Source organism: Neopsephotus bourkii, unplaced genomic scaffold (genome assembly GCF_033783945.1).
Source record: "Neopsephotus bourkii isolate Nb327-2 ecotype Australia unplaced genomic scaffold, CSIRO-AGI_Nbou_v1 NB_450, whole genome shotgun sequence".
Classification (NCBI taxonomy): Eukaryota; Metazoa; Chordata; class Aves; order Psittaciformes; family Psittacidae; genus Neopsephotus; species Neopsephotus bourkii.
In genome coordinates, this window is record NW_026900952.1 from 77,449 (window position 1) to 92,805 (window position 15,357).

The following is a 15,357-nucleotide window of genomic DNA, read 5'->3' on the forward strand; positions in this document are numbered from 1 at the left end:
CTTGCAATTGTTAAGAATACACTGGCTGACCTAAGAGCTAACAGTTCCATTTATGTGAACCATATGCATGTACTACTTAGTCAAGATGACACCTTTTAATTGTGATTCTAATTGCTCAACACAAAATGTTTGTTTTAACTGACTAAATCCCAGTCAAGCCTCCATCTTGGTATGTTTATGACTGCATTTTTTATAACGTACATTCCTGTGGATTATTTTGCAAGCGGTCCCATGGGTGTGTTAAGCATACAGGCATCCTTGCAAGGAGTTACTACAGACCTATAGCTATAATTCAGGTGAATCATCATTCCCCTTGTTGAAGTTTTGCAGCAAAATATTTGGCTAAATACAGACAGGAGAGGTCTATTTAGGGATCAGAATAAGAGCAACCTAGGTTTGTTATGCAAGGAAGAAAATTGCCTTAGACATGCAGTTCATTTGGATTTAATATGTCTACAGCTGAGCAGTATATTTAAAAATTAAGTGCTGTTCTACTGTCAGAATACCCGGGGCCTGATTCACTGTCAATGCATATCAACACAAGACCCTTGAATAGTATTTCTGGAGTAGAGAACTAGCATAAGCAATCATTTGCAGGAACAGTGTGTTTAAATCTCCTTTGCAAGTAGAGAAGGATTAATGTGGCTTCAACACACATCTCCCTAACTTGGGTAGCTAGAGGTTGTACTGGCTCAGAGCATCACTGCTGAAGCTCTGGAAACTACAACTATAAACAAACCCCACATTTGTTCCTGCATACATCCAGCTGTCCTTTCTCAGACCTGCACTATGAATATGCTTAAAAGTGCTTTGTCTTCAGGAGATGCTTTAAGTAATCCCTTACATTATTTTGAACTTAGATAAAACCCATCTGTGGGCTGTGTGGTCAAGAAGGCACAGGGCAAAAACTGTCCTGGCACAAATCTCATTTGATCTAGTGAATGCTTATTGTCATCTTGGAAAAAGAAACAGAACAGAAAATCCAGCTGCCCATACTGTAGTACCTAAAGGCCTCAGAAAATGGAGGAGTGATGTGAAGAAGGAAAAAAAATCCTTAAACCTGAATTTGCAGTATGGCAGATTGAAATACCAAACTTCTGCTTTTTCCCAGACCGTGGCTGTTTTATTTTCATACTTTCTGTCACCACTTTTGCCTTTTTCTTTCTGTTGTTTGCTGGTTCATTGACCAAAATGCTCTCATTCTTCTTGGAGTGTTTATGTATCATGTCCACTAATTTGAGTAATTGTAAATACTACTGTCCTACAGTGCTCTGTTTGTTCAGAATTCAACCATGTAATTACTTGGTGCAGGAGGATTGACCGTATCATTCTCTGATGTGTTCAGAAAACGTCACTGGCTTTTGCAGAAGTGAAACGATTGGAAGATCTTACAAATAATATGTAGAGCTCTGTGTCCTACTTTATGACATAAGATAGTTTGGATTTGTTTACTAGTCATGCTGTAACTCTGTCCCACTCTCTTTCCCATGCCCCTATGAACAAAGAAAATTCTGCTAAATTATCACCTATTCTCAGGAAAATCTAGTTTAGCATTGTGACTAGAATAGATTTTTTAAAGAATGCTATTTCTCATGTAATAAAACAATGTTCAGCTCCTGTATCTGCTTCCAGCAGGGGATTTCATGGGTAAATTCCTTGTCTCTTGCTACTGCAGCCATTTGAGAAGGTTATCCCCTTTCTAAAGGGTGAGGAACTGAAAGAGGAGACAATGACAGTAAATCTGAGGCTGACTGGCAGATGTCAGTTCTCTTGTTTCTACATCATGGCTGTGATTCCTGGCCCAGCTCTGCCTTTTCAAGCTGTATTTTGCCTTTGCATCACCCTGGAACTCAAACCACCAGCCATACCAGCAGCTGCTGAGAGTGTAAGACTTCTGCACAAAGGTCCAGTCACCCAAATTTGTGCAATACCCATTATGGCCATTCAGACTGTGCAGCCAAGGCCACCTGTAACTTCACTGTTTAAGTTCATATTTTAACACATTCAAGCTGTTTTCAAGAGGATTTTTCCCACTTTGCTTTAGTACAAGGAAATAATGCCGCAGTAGGCCTAAAGTGGATGTAAACTAATCAGCTCTTCAGATTAATGCACTCCAGCCTTCTTGGTTATATACCCTTGCTAAAACCCATTACTGGCAGTCAATTTTACCTGGTGAGGGCACTGAGCAGGCAGTCTGCCCTTCCATTGCCACCTGCAGTGGAGGGGAGGCTTTGCAGAATGAGGGTCTGTTCACCCCTTGCAGGGCTTCATCTTGGCAACTAGGCAGAAATTTAGTGTTCAAGACAGACCTGTGGCTGAAGCACAGGCATCCCTTTCATCAGAGCTAACCATGAGTCTCTGTGATAGGCACCACACTGCTGGGGCAGGGGTCTGTTGCTGGCTTGCTGCTTGCATAGAAAATACTGACTGGTGGCACCTTTCCTTAACACACTTTACTGTTAGCTGCTCTTTGTAAAACATACAGTAATAGATTACTTCCTCTGGTAGCTTTATGCATAAAGGCTTTTCAGAGAAATATTTTTAAGATAAATACTTTTAAGAGATGGAACCACAAATTAGAATCGAAGTAGCCAGAAAAATTTCTATACAACCCTGAATCTGTTCTTCAGGTACAAGAGGGATTGCGGTTTAATATGTGACTTCATGTTAAAGTCCTGACTTCAGCACATGCTGCTGTATTGGGTTTTTTTGTTTTTCTTTTCAGTCTCTCCATGCATCGTACTGAGTACTGAGGCCAGGCATCACCTCAGAGATCTCACTCCAAACATAAAGTAACCAACACTAAGTTTCTATAACGTTCAGTAATGTGGTGACTGACACTCCCTTTTTGGATGTACTTTCTATACCTCCAGATAGTAAGTGGCGAGTACTGCCATAAAGAAACCAAGTTGTTAAACAACAAGGTTAAGTAACTTGCCCAAGGACACACTTTGAAGTGGCTGGTTCCAGGTGGATTTTAAGTTTGCAAATTTAAGGTGCAAATTTAAGTTTTAAGGTGCAAATTTAAGTTTTCTATACTAAAGAGAATAGATCCTGCTGGCTTTGTTTCAAGGGATTAGAAATTAGTTCAGAGCGAAATGGAACAGGTGGAAGCAAATCTTCTTCCCAACTGTTACTGTATTTCTCCTTTGCTGTGCTGAGAGTCTGCAGTTGTATAATTGTGAAGACAATTTTAGACTCCTTTGTACTCAAGAATACAGTAAGTTATGTTTTACCTGTCCGTCTCTGGAGAAGAAAAGCTTTAATTAAGTCTTACTTTAATTATGTCCCATCTATACAGTACCTAAACGCATTATGAGAGTATGACATTTGCTATTTGCCTGCCTTCTGGGAAGGTTTGAATACTGAATCCTCTCATGCTGTAGAAAGTTCCAGTGCTATTATTTAAAGAACGTGTGAAATAATATGCATTGTTATAATAATTGCTAAGTAGTGATGAAAACCTGAGTGATTAAAGTACAATCTGGAACTTTCTTCTGAAGTAATAGAATTTGGTGTTCACACAGAAATTCCCCAACACTGATGGTCCTAATGATCTGCTGGTATGGCTGGTGTCCTGGATCAGAGCCTTATTTCACAGAAATCAGTTTTTTACCAGTCTCTTTGGTAACACTGGATTACCATAATGTGCTGTGCCAATACACAGTGTAATTAAAAAAACCCAGTCTTTGCAGGTTGTCTTACCTTACTTAAGATAATGAGAATGTCATAGTTTCTAGTATTTATTGAAAATAATGTCCTTGAAATGGACTTTCAGGCATTATTTTATTACAAGCTCTGAGTGCTGATGGCCAAGAGATTGATAGGAATGTACAAAAACAAAACATTCAGCTTTTTGAGGGGTCCTTAATCTCCTGTGCTGCATATCCATTAGTCTTTCTCAACCTGTTTGCTTAATGTAAATTTAAGCTTATAAATATAATAAGAATGAGCAGCTGTGGACTTCTCTGTGTCTTCCCTGTCTCAATTCTCAGTAAGAAGCCCTAGGATAGTGGTAGGTGTTTCAGATATTTTTAAACATCTGCACTTGGCTGTTAAATGTTATCTATGAGGGAAGAATATAGAAATTACATTTTTTAAATGTATGTAGTTTTTCTATATTCTGTTCTTTTCAAGTTGTCACAGCTTGACGTGTGAATCTACTTGGTTCTAAGGGAAGCCAGCATGCAGCAACTGAGAATATATTTGTCTTCATGCATCAAAGTAAATATTATTCACTTGAAGATGACACATCTCCCCAGGGCAGCAGACTGATTCCCCTGAAGGTGAATGTGCATCCAGGCAGGATGCATAATTTGGATTGTTCTTGCTCCACCCCTGTTTACTTTTGCCCTCCAGTCAGTTATGTTGTCCAGACCTGTTTGTAGTCTGTTGCATTATCCCACAGCCTTTGGTGTCTTCTGCACATGCTTTTCTTCTGCCTTGAAAACTTGAGCTCTCAGACCATGCCCTTGCACAGGAATGGTCTGAAGGTTTTTGTATCAGTCGTGTTTGGTCTTATTCTCCTCTTAATGAGCAGAGTGGTACCTTCTCTAACAGCAGTGATTTGCAGTGACACTAATAGCAGTGATTTGCAAGACGTATGTTTCCAGCAATTCTGGTACAAACTCATATTTAAAAATATCTTTTCCCTTTTCAAGTGATATCAGGCAACAAAAAAGTGATAATGTTTTTCAGGGAAACATTGAGAGGTGTTGGTAAGAAGTCCATGGACACTGATACTACAATAATCTTCCAAACTGATGTTAAATGCTGAGTAACATGATTTTGTGCCCAGCCGGATTTGCAGAGAGTATGAATTTTGCATTGCGCACAAACTAATTTTTCGTTTTTGGAAAATCTTTTCCATATTAGCACTGTTTGGGCCCTACTTAAAGGAACGAAATAGTGCCGCAAATAATACCTTGTTGCAGGAGTGTGTGTAGCAAATAATAGATCAACAACGCTTCATCTCAGCTTCACAGAATTGATCTGGCAAAGGGTGTCTGTCATCTCAGCTGTTGGTATTTCTGTAATATGCCCTGTGTTCCAGTATCAGAGATTTTGTTCCTTCAAAGGAGGTACAGACACATGACATTTGAACTCCCAGTGGACTGATGACATGGAAGCATTTCTCAGAATGCAAAGGAGGATGTTGGTTTCTAACATCCCCAAGCCCCTTGCTGTTGCTCTCAAGAAGGTGGAGGTGTTAATGCACAAGGAAGGTGATTGTTTTCCTCACCCATTCCCCTACTGCGCAGTGTCAAGATCTTGTAATCAAGTTACTGCCATAAAAAAAAAAAACAAACAACCAAAAAACCCCAACTCTTATCTTTTGTATACTTTCTTCTGTTTACAAGGCCTCAACTATGCTATTCAGAAGCAAAAGACACAGTAATAACTGGGCATCTTGCTTTTATTAAGCCCTGTTTCCACTGGGGATAGGTCAACATGAGAAGCAGCATAGTGGAGTATAACTGTGCCAAGGACCTGGCACCCATTCTTGTGAGTCTTTTTTATACAGTCCTAATGCCTTATTTATTATTATATGTAGGGCTGAATTTGATGTAGTTCCTTCAAGGAACCAGATAGAGAAGGAATATGGGGAGGCAGAAAGTGATGGAAAATGTACAGAGGTAATCCTACTTGGTGAACACAAAGGCTGCAATTTGTCCTCTGCTTTCCTTCTACCTGCCCACCTCAGTTAGGACCAGAGAGAGACTGATAGTTTAATTACTTGCCTTCACAACATTTCACATGGGCAATCTCTGGATTAAAAGAAAGTAATTGAGTGTCCAGTGTTCTCACCTAGTTTTAAAAGCCTGCAATAAGCCTTATTTTAATACTTCCACCTCCTTGTTTCTGGCATACTGCCTAGATTACATATTGTTTCTAGTATCCTCTTCACAAACACAATTCTTTTTGTCTTTTTTCATATGTTTACTAGGACTCTGCTGGGCTGCTGTTTTAATAAATCCTACAAGCTCGCATTCTCATCCCTCTCACCTCCATTTTAACAAGGTATCAGTTACACTAATAACCTTATAAATCTCCTGAAGATGGTTCTGATAGACTGGGAACTGGCTCATTGATGCATACCATTTACATAACAGAAAACCAGCTTTTCATTCGTTGTGTGGTTTCTTCTTTGCCATAGTTCGTTTTTGCTTGTGTGTACTACTGTAACATGTTTTTTTTCTTGTCGTCCAGCTGAATGCCAACAGCAGTTAGGAAATGAAGGCAGCAAAGAATTTCCATTAGGCATGGTGGAAGCATTCTTTACTGCTTGATGTCTCTGCTTTTGAAGGATTATCTTTCCTTTGATAGCACCCATATTTCTCTCTCTGGCTTCTTCCTTTAATGGTTTCTGAAATTTCAAAGTAATGCTTTTCCATCTCACTATGCTTAGGGCTATTAACTGCCTTAATAGTAAATGTTTCATATGCTTAAGTTTTGTCAGTGCAAGGGTTTTCTTGCAGAACTGCTACCAGAAAATCAGTTTAGTCTACAGCTTTTCTGAGGCTTATTGTTGTTGTGACTTGCATCTCACATGAGGCTTGAAAATAAATCAGTCCCCTTCTTTTGAAAATTTTACCGGTACTGTTTCTTTGGAAACACTTGCCAGTATCTCACATTTAAATAATTGTGAAGATAGATACTGAAGCTAAATAATGGCCAGTTGTGTTCAATGTCCGATAACAATCAATGGCAGATCAAGGCTTCATGGCTGTCATCACACAGCCCATGACAACACAGGGGATTCCCAGAGTGCCAGCATGAATAGAGTGTTGATCTTTCTCTTTCCAAAGCTGCTTGCTGCTTGGGAGAGGCAGGAGGACAGAGGCAGGCTATGATGCATGCTGCCATTTGCCTTCCTGTCTAGAGCTCCCCTTCATCCACCACACAGTTGATATTGATATTTTACACTGCAGGACTTCTATCAGGAAGATTTTTAATTTTTTTAAACAAACACATGAAGTCATGTAGGCAAAAGTGTAAAGTGTTCAATGATGCATGAGTGAGGATTCAAATATGACATATTTTGGTTACTTGTAATGATCTAGGATTTTCTTTTCATTTATTGCTAAGGTCACAAATAGTTCTGCAATTGTTCTCTTCTCCTATTTGTATCACCTTTTGAACTTGGTGGGAGCTTGGTCATCTGTTTTGGTAGGTTGCAGATGAGATAAAGGTGAGCAGCTCTCTAATCTTCTGCTTCTGCTTGGATGAGGGTAAAAGGAGTCTGGGTTTAAGCCTCCACCTTCTGTTTCCTTTAGCTTTCAAAGATCTAAGATGCTTCCTTGTGCTTTTCAGCTGTTAACCTGAGTCAGCTCTGATCTGGGTTGTAGCCACAAGTGTCTCTACGTGGGACAGTTAAAAATGCATGACCTAATAGAGGAAAGAAGGCACTGAGGATCTGGGTTCATGTCCCAGCTTGGTGTTGTGACTTCAGAAGGAGTAATTCAAGAGTATTCCTGTGTGTCATGACTATATCTGAAGGTGAAATACATTGAGTGTGATACAATGGGTTACCATAACAATTGTTTTTTGGTGTGGGGTTTGTTTTTTTTAAAGTGGTAAGTCCAGTAAGTTCTCTTAAGCCCTCAGTATAGTGAGGGTTTCCACTTTTTAGGAGTATAAGCCAGCTAGCTATGGAAATTTCCATAGTTGATTGGAGTCAAATTATTAAAATATGCAGCTCTTCTATAGTATAATGGTCTCTCTCTGTGGCATTAATCCTTCTCCTTTTCATACAATGCACTTGAAGCGCTGCTTTTCTCTGTAGGCGGCAAGTATTGTCATAACTTCACTTCAAGAACTATTCACCTTTTAAATGTAGAAAATAGTTCTCATTGTACTTCAGCTAGAGAATAATCCCTTTTCTTCCACTCCCTCATCCTCTGTTTTACACTGATGGTAAATGAACTCTCAAGCAGTTACAATTTCACAGGAGCTTTCATGGATTGCAGAGCTCTGGGTTTTTCAGATACCATGCATTCAATCAGCATCACTTGGAATGTCTCTCTGTTTTTAAATCTGACTTGTTAATGTTGCTACATTCATCCTAAATACTGCATTTTAAAGTGTGAATTCTTGTGGTTCTTTATTTAATGTCTTCTCATTCTTTTTCTTTAAGCAGCTGTTGGTAGCTCTCTCTACTGCTGTCATCTCTTAAACCTCTGCATTATAAACTGCAGAGCAGGGTGAACTTACTACATTAAATTCAGGTTTTGTAAAGCTGGCTTACATTATGCATTAGGAGCCCGAAAATAAAGAGAAATGGAAAACCAAGACATTCCTAATGTAATGTTCTAAACTTAGTTGATACTTGGATCCTTGAATGACTAGCACATTAGAAGCCTTTAAAATAATACTATATACAAAAATCCAGCTGGAAACATTCTTGATGTGCTGCATAGAAACAAGAATACCAGTGTTAGTGCCACACTGTTGTTTAGATCAGATAGAGGAAGAGCACAAGAAAGGCCTCTCTCTGGCAGTGCAGTGAGGTTTGAAAACTAATGCTGAGCAAAACACTCTGTAAATGTATCAGTTAGTAATACATTCGGCTCCCAGTATAAGCCAAAATGTAGCAGAGAACTATTAATTACATCACCACACCTATATAATAGAGTTGACTGTAGTTATGTAGGAGTCAATGGTATTCAAGCAGTTTCTTTTGATGAAGTAATCGGGCTGCTTCAGGGGTCCGTTTCAGCTGCTAGGGGCGTGCTTCAAATGTAAATGACTGCCAAATGGATTCCTTCTGAATTCCAGCCAATTAAAATACATTTAAAGTGCAGCTGGTGGGGAGCAAAAGGCTTATAATTGCATAAGAAACGTTTGGGCATGAAACAAATCCCTGAAGTTTGGTGAATGGCGATTATTAAATACTGCATTTCTGGAGAAGTAAAGCAGTCCAACAAAGAGCCTTCCGAAACTGCAGTCAGAAGCAAGGATGACACATTTACACCACCTTAAAAGAGACAAAGTGGGGAGTGTGTTTGTTAGGGTGTCAGTTTTCTACCCTTGGCTCTTTAAACCCTGCAAGTTTGGCAGCTTGCCCTATGTGGTGCTGCATACAAATAGTGACAGAACAGTGTGGTATTTGTTAACCCCCTTCTTGGGAAGTGAATGATTAAAACTCTGAAGGAAGATCTGAGAACCTCAGACATTATATTTTCTCTCAGTAAGACTATAATATTTACAGAATGAAACAGAAAATAGTGAATGGGGTGTAATGAATGACCTTCCTTTTCTGCTTTGCCTTGTAAGTAAGGACAGATTTTTTGTTTAATGCTTTAAATGTTATTATAAAAGAGGTTTACGGTTAGTAGCACTGAAAGATGCCACTAACACTTTTGATTTAACCTCATGTTTCAGGAAAAAGCTCAGCCGATATAACAGACCATGTGAAGAGGTGAAAGGCATTAGGAAGTAGCTGTGTGCAGTCACTGTAGACTGTGTGTCCGATAGATTCACAAACCGTTACAGACTTTCTAAAACACAGCAATATTTGACAGTCGGTACTTTCCAGCAATGTCATGGTCATGCCTGCATCTGCCTAAAAGTGAGATTTCAGGTTTTTCTACTTTTTAATATGCCTTTGTAAAATGCAATCTTATTCTGTTTAGTAGATTGTGCTGATTTTAGAAATAGGAACAAATATTTTTATAGGCAGTTCAGAGAGGTTTGTCTGAGAATACTGTCTTTACCCATTTGGTATTAAACAAATGGTTGAAATTAGGTGATGAAAAGTGTTTCCTATGTTATCTAAAGTTTTTCTTAATTGTATCAGGAAGGAATAAATCCAAAAAATGTTTTCCAGAACTAACAAGTACTGGTTTCTACCTGTTGTGATATTATCATATGAAATTCACATGAAATTATTTGAAATTCCTGTTTGCCTCCTATTCCAGCATATCAGTCAGACTGTTTTGGCTTTACTTTTGTTAACTGTGAGTAAAGACTCCTGCAAATTTCATAGTGACAGATGATATTGCAGCAGTTGGGGTTCAGTTAAATGTGCCTTGTTAATTGTCTGTGTGTAAGTAGCACAGAGCATGTTGTCAAAGGGAGGCTTGTAACAAAAAAGCTTATTGCCAAAATAAATGTCAATTAAATTATAAAATCAAGTTTTAAAGGCATTTGTCAAGAAACATAAACATGAGTACACATATACAATGAAAATAACTGTAGTGCAGTTAAGCCTAAGAAAATTCAAGAGAATCAACACAAATCTCTAAATTGAGGGGTTGTTTTCTTTTTCCAATACCCTTATTTGTTAGCAATTATTCACAGCTTGCATTCTATTGAGTAGATTGAAACTACTTTGGTTAGGTAAGACCTACTCATCACCAGCCACTGTTAGAAAATTATGATCAATATGCATTTAATTGCAATAAGTTTTATGGAAATAGATATGTCTGTATATTTATGAAATGCATAGTATACATAAAATAATAAAATGTATTGTGCATGAGTTTTAGCAGCCCCTGGTCTATAATAGCATTAAAGATTTCATACAAGCCCAAAGGCAGCAGCAGTGCAGAAGGGTGCAAAGAATAGTTATCTAATCATAAGGAAGTGGAATAGTTAAGACTGCAGTAGTTTGCTAATACTAATAGAAATTATTTTTTATGCTTTTGTATACTTTTAATAAACACTTTTAATAAACTGCTGGTTTAGGGTGTTTTTGAGATCTGAAGATGAACAGTGCAATATAAGTAAATTTTTAATACAAGACACAGAATAACCCCTTTCTAAAGCTGGTAAATGAGGAAGCTGGTAACAGAAGCCTCACCAAAAAATGGGTTCTTGGTCACATTCTTTTGATGGAACCTCAGGGCTAGCAATGACAAAATTTGTTTTAGACTATGTCTCTGTCTTAAACAGGCTTGACTCAGTATAAATCAAAAGATGAATCTAGGTCCTCCTGCAAAATAACGTTTTTAGTGTAGCTCACTTTTCCTTTATGCACATGTGCAATGACGTATGTATCCTCCAGGTCCAGTGATTCGTCTAATATACTAGTTAAGGAAAGCAAGGTTGGTGCTTAGAAAGTATACAAGCAAACAGGTGAAGAGGATGTATCAGCATTTCTGCATTTCCTTCTTGATTTCGTTGTACCAGTGTTTGGCCAGGGTTTAGCTGTTTGCAAATCGGAGCCAACTTTGCTGCGCAATTAAACAGTGAGCAATTATCTCTTCAGGGAGCTCACTGACCTGTAGGCTGTCTGGTCTCTGGAGCTTCGTGGAGCTTAAGCAGAGCTACGGATTAAACTTCCCAAACTGCAATGCACTTCTGCACAGGTGCTGAGGAAATAGTTTGAGAACACTTAAGAATGTTTAGATATCCCTGAGGTTAAATATCCTTTGGAAAGCTGGCTTTCTGGATTGTTTCCTTGGATATTAGCACTTAAATTCTGCCAAAACATCGGCAAGTTTCTATTGGGCTTTTCACCAGAATGACTTGCTGAAAAGTTGTACAACTTTGGTATGTCTCCACAGGGAAAATTACATAAGTCCGTCTGATGGGTCAGCATAATTTATAATGGCAAACAAATAAGAACTTTCCTGGGGATTTCCCCTGGGTGGTATTACTCAGAGATTCTGCTACAGTAAAAGCCACTACTACTTCATGTCTTTGGCAGGTCAAACTCTGAAATCTTTGGGTATCTGAGCATACCCCCTCCATTATTAAGAGACTCGCATGGAGTCTATAATGGTTATACTGCCCATAGGACTAGAGGATGGCTATTCTGCTCATTTCCTGAAAAGCAAGGTGCTCTTTGGTTTCTACATTAAAACGTCTATTAATTTTAGGTAGGATTTACTGTTTCTTCTATCATAATTTTACTGGTGCTCTGCACAACTCTGGAGGACAGAACCTAGCTGCGTAATTGAGGGAAGTGGTACAGCAGCAGATGGTTGTCAAGCTGATTAGTGGATAAAGATGAAAGTCTCACCCAAGCTGAAGCCTAGCTAGTAGCACACCTCCTTTTTCCTGGCAGAAGGAAGATTTTTCCTAAGCGTGTAATATTTTCCAGCAAGTATGAGGATAGAGGCCTCTGCTTTTAATGTTGTGCTGCCTTCAAATCCTTGACAATGACTCATGTATGATGTTCAGGTACAAGTGAAGGTGTTGCTGTAAGGGAGCTGTTGCCCTATGTCAGCCCTGATAACTTTGATGCTTGGCTTTGTGAAAACAGCTGCATGGTCTGTGCTTCCCACCGCTGCTGTCTTCCACCATGGTCACTGAAGCTGGTTCTGAGGTCCGCAGTCCTCTTGGCACAGGGATACAGGGACAGAAAGAAGCTGTATATTGTCAGAGACTGTGGCATGAGTATGTTAATTTGGAGAATATAGAATGGTTTGGGTTGGAAGGAACTTCTAAGATCATCTAGTTCCAACTCTCCTGCCATGCAAAACCCTGTGTTAGCAATCTTCCCTAGGCAACTGGTAGCTAGATAAATATCATTGCAGCAATGTGCAGTGCAGTGGTGGAGACATCATTTGAGACTTGTGAGTTACGAATGAGTTGAGAGTGATGTTCACAGTGTGAGCAACTTGGAACAAAAGCCAAAAGGATACTGGTTGTTTTCCAGATTAAACGTGAAAATGGCTGATGCTAATTGTGAAATAGCATTTAATATTTATACCAAAGTTGTGTCTGATAGTTTGCTCATAATAAGACCTGTCAACTGAAAGCAGGTGCAACTACTGCACTATATAGAGAGATTGCTGGAAGAAACTAGAATAGTGCTCATGCTTCTTAAGCTTCATCAAACAGTAAATTTTGGTCCTCATTGAGGTGACTAGCTCTTTCTTCATTCTTAGCAGTTGTTTACTTGAAAAGGACAACAAAAGCACATTCCATGTCCCCTTCTGGTGGTATTGTGAAGCCACACCGTGGATTGCTGTTGCACTTTGGACATACTTGCTATTACAAGATAAAGCCTGTTGGGCATTCAGTTCTGGGATTTTTGGTTTTGTGGGATTTTTAAAAAATTAGTTTTTCATTTTGTTTGGTCATTGATTTGTTTAATATTTTCTATGCATCGCATGTAAGAAAGTTGTGGGACAAGTTCTTGGGAGAACAGACAATTATTACCAAACGTAGAAGTTGTGTAATATATGGAGGAAGAGAAGAAATACTTACACTACTTTGGTTACACTCTCTAACATGGTTAGTGAAAAACCAAATTGAAACAGTAATGTATGCAAGATGTGTATATCACAAGGAGTATAATTTTGGTAGGAATGATTTCCAATAGGAAATAGTAGAAGGTAAGCAGGGCAAACCAGAATGTATTGCAGGACATCTTTCTGGCAGAGCTTTGTGAGCACTTGTTAGTGTTTGTGGAGCTAGGTCTTTGGTAAATTTCTTTATTCTTCATGTTATGGTTTTATATAATAAGGGTAAGGGGGATGATCAATAGTCATTCACCAGTCAGTGACAAATCATCAACAGTCAATGTCAAAGCATAAGTTTAGAGCTATCCTTTAATTAACCAAATTATGGGATTGGCAATACTGGTTGAGGTTGTCCCTCAAGATCTGGAAGCAGAGATAGCTCTGGCAGCCCTCTCTCTGCAGAACTTCACCACAGTGGTGAAACTTAATCTCTTAATCTGTAGTCATTAAAGTGATCATTTCAAATCTCATGCTATCCATCTGAGAGCCTATGGATAAACTGAGATTAACCTTCTCAAAGTTACTTACGCAGTTTGTTGGTAGCAGAACAACTCTCCAGCCTCTCACCTAAGCGATAAAATTATGCATACAGTGAAGTTGCTGACAATCATTTCCTCTCCAGAAGGAAATCCTAATGAAAACAGTATTTTAGTTATCCAGAGTTGCATAGTTCAGAGTAGTAGTCCAGAACCTTTATCTTGTTGTGGTAACTAAAGTTGATGAATGAACACACTGCTCTTAAATGAGATTTTAAGGCCTTGGTGATCAGTGCAGGTAGCTGTTGTTCATAAAATGGATCCTGAGCCTTAATGAAATTATTATTTCAGGCATACACTCTACCTATAGGGCCTAAGTAATTTTCCTGTCCACAGTCAAGGAGTTGTCCCCTTCCTGTCTTCTGTAAGCAGGAATTCAGGGTAATTTTTATATGACTTCTGTGGTAGCCCACATGAATGTTGTCTTTGTCACATCAACCCAGGAGAACTTTGCCTGGATAGGCAGCCAGACTCATTACTGTGAGCTTTGTTTCTGTAGGGCAGGCTGTGTCTCTAGACACCAGTTTGTATAAATGTGATTGCTCCAAGCAAGGAACTGCCTTTATTTCCTTCATTTGTTGGAAGAAAAGTAATTTACTTCTATTTTCCAGCCTCTCACTCAGCGGTTCAGTTTTGTGACTGGTCCTAAAGGAAAAACTTATTCTTTATTCTTTCCAAATCACCCTTCCAGAGAAAATAACAGTAGCTGTGTAGCTCCTACTCTTTCCACTCCATCCCCTCTATGCCCATAGGGGATACATGCAGAGACACTATAAAGTAATACCTGTATTTACAGTCTTCCTCTTTTTTCAGTCTAGAAAGGCTATGTCTAGCTAAAGAAGAAACTGAACCACTGTGCGGGGGACAAAATGCGTTCCTGGAACTATGTTCACATTCAAAGCAATGCTATACTTTGGCAATTCTTTCCTGTTAGGGTGGTGAGGCACTGGAATAGGTTGTCCAAGGAGGTTGTGAATGTTCCATCCCTGGCAGTGTTCAAGGCCAGGTTGGATGAGGCCTTGGGTGATATGGTTTAGAGCGAGGTGTCCCTGCCCATAGCAGGGGGGTTGGAACTTGATGATCTTAAGGTCCTTTCCAACCCTAACTATTCTATGATTCTATGACATTGCAACATGCAAGGGATGACTGTTGCTGTGTTTGTTAGTGCAGGTTAATTTTAAAAAATTATTTTATACCTCCTTCATGCTCCTGTGGAGGAAAACAGAGCTGATTTTCCTTTATTTCATTTTGCCATTTTTGTTGCTAACTCCTTACTTTCAGTATTGCAACGTATATTTAGCTATTCACAAATGCATGAATTGTTGTGTACTCTTGTAACACAGGAATACACGTTACAAGGAATATTTAAGTATAAAATTACATAGTTTACAAAATGCTGCAGAGAATAATGGAATCCTGCTTTCTTTTGCAACCTAAATCCAGTTAAGCTAAGTACTTGACCAGAAGGTTTGAAGCTTGGGCTGCACGGGTAATGGACACAGTGATCAGATAGTGCATGCCCCATAACTTAGTGCTCCAGGGTTATCTTTGTATGGGTAGGATGTGCATTTACAGCTGTTCTGTAAAATAAAGGATTGTAAAGTGTTTTGTGATTGCCTGGCTTA

At 39.0% G+C, this 15,357-nt stretch overlaps 1 protein-coding gene across 5 annotated transcripts in view; it reads left to right on the plus strand.

The window, feature by feature from the left end:
• The window catches only part of NCKAP5 (NCK associated protein 5), a 496,578-nt gene that overhangs the window by 53,558 nt on the left and 427,663 nt on the right, over nt 1-15,357 (plus strand). For 2 of the 5 annotated variants that reach the window (XM_061349573.1, XM_061349577.1), the window contains exon 1: nt 9,139-9,271. The exons of the other annotated variants lie outside the window; for them this stretch is intronic. The gene's annotated coding sequence lies outside the window, so the exon portion shown is untranslated. Of the gene's footprint in view, nt 1-9,138; nt 9,272-15,357 lie in introns of those variants that run through there. 5 annotated transcript variants of the gene reach the window in all.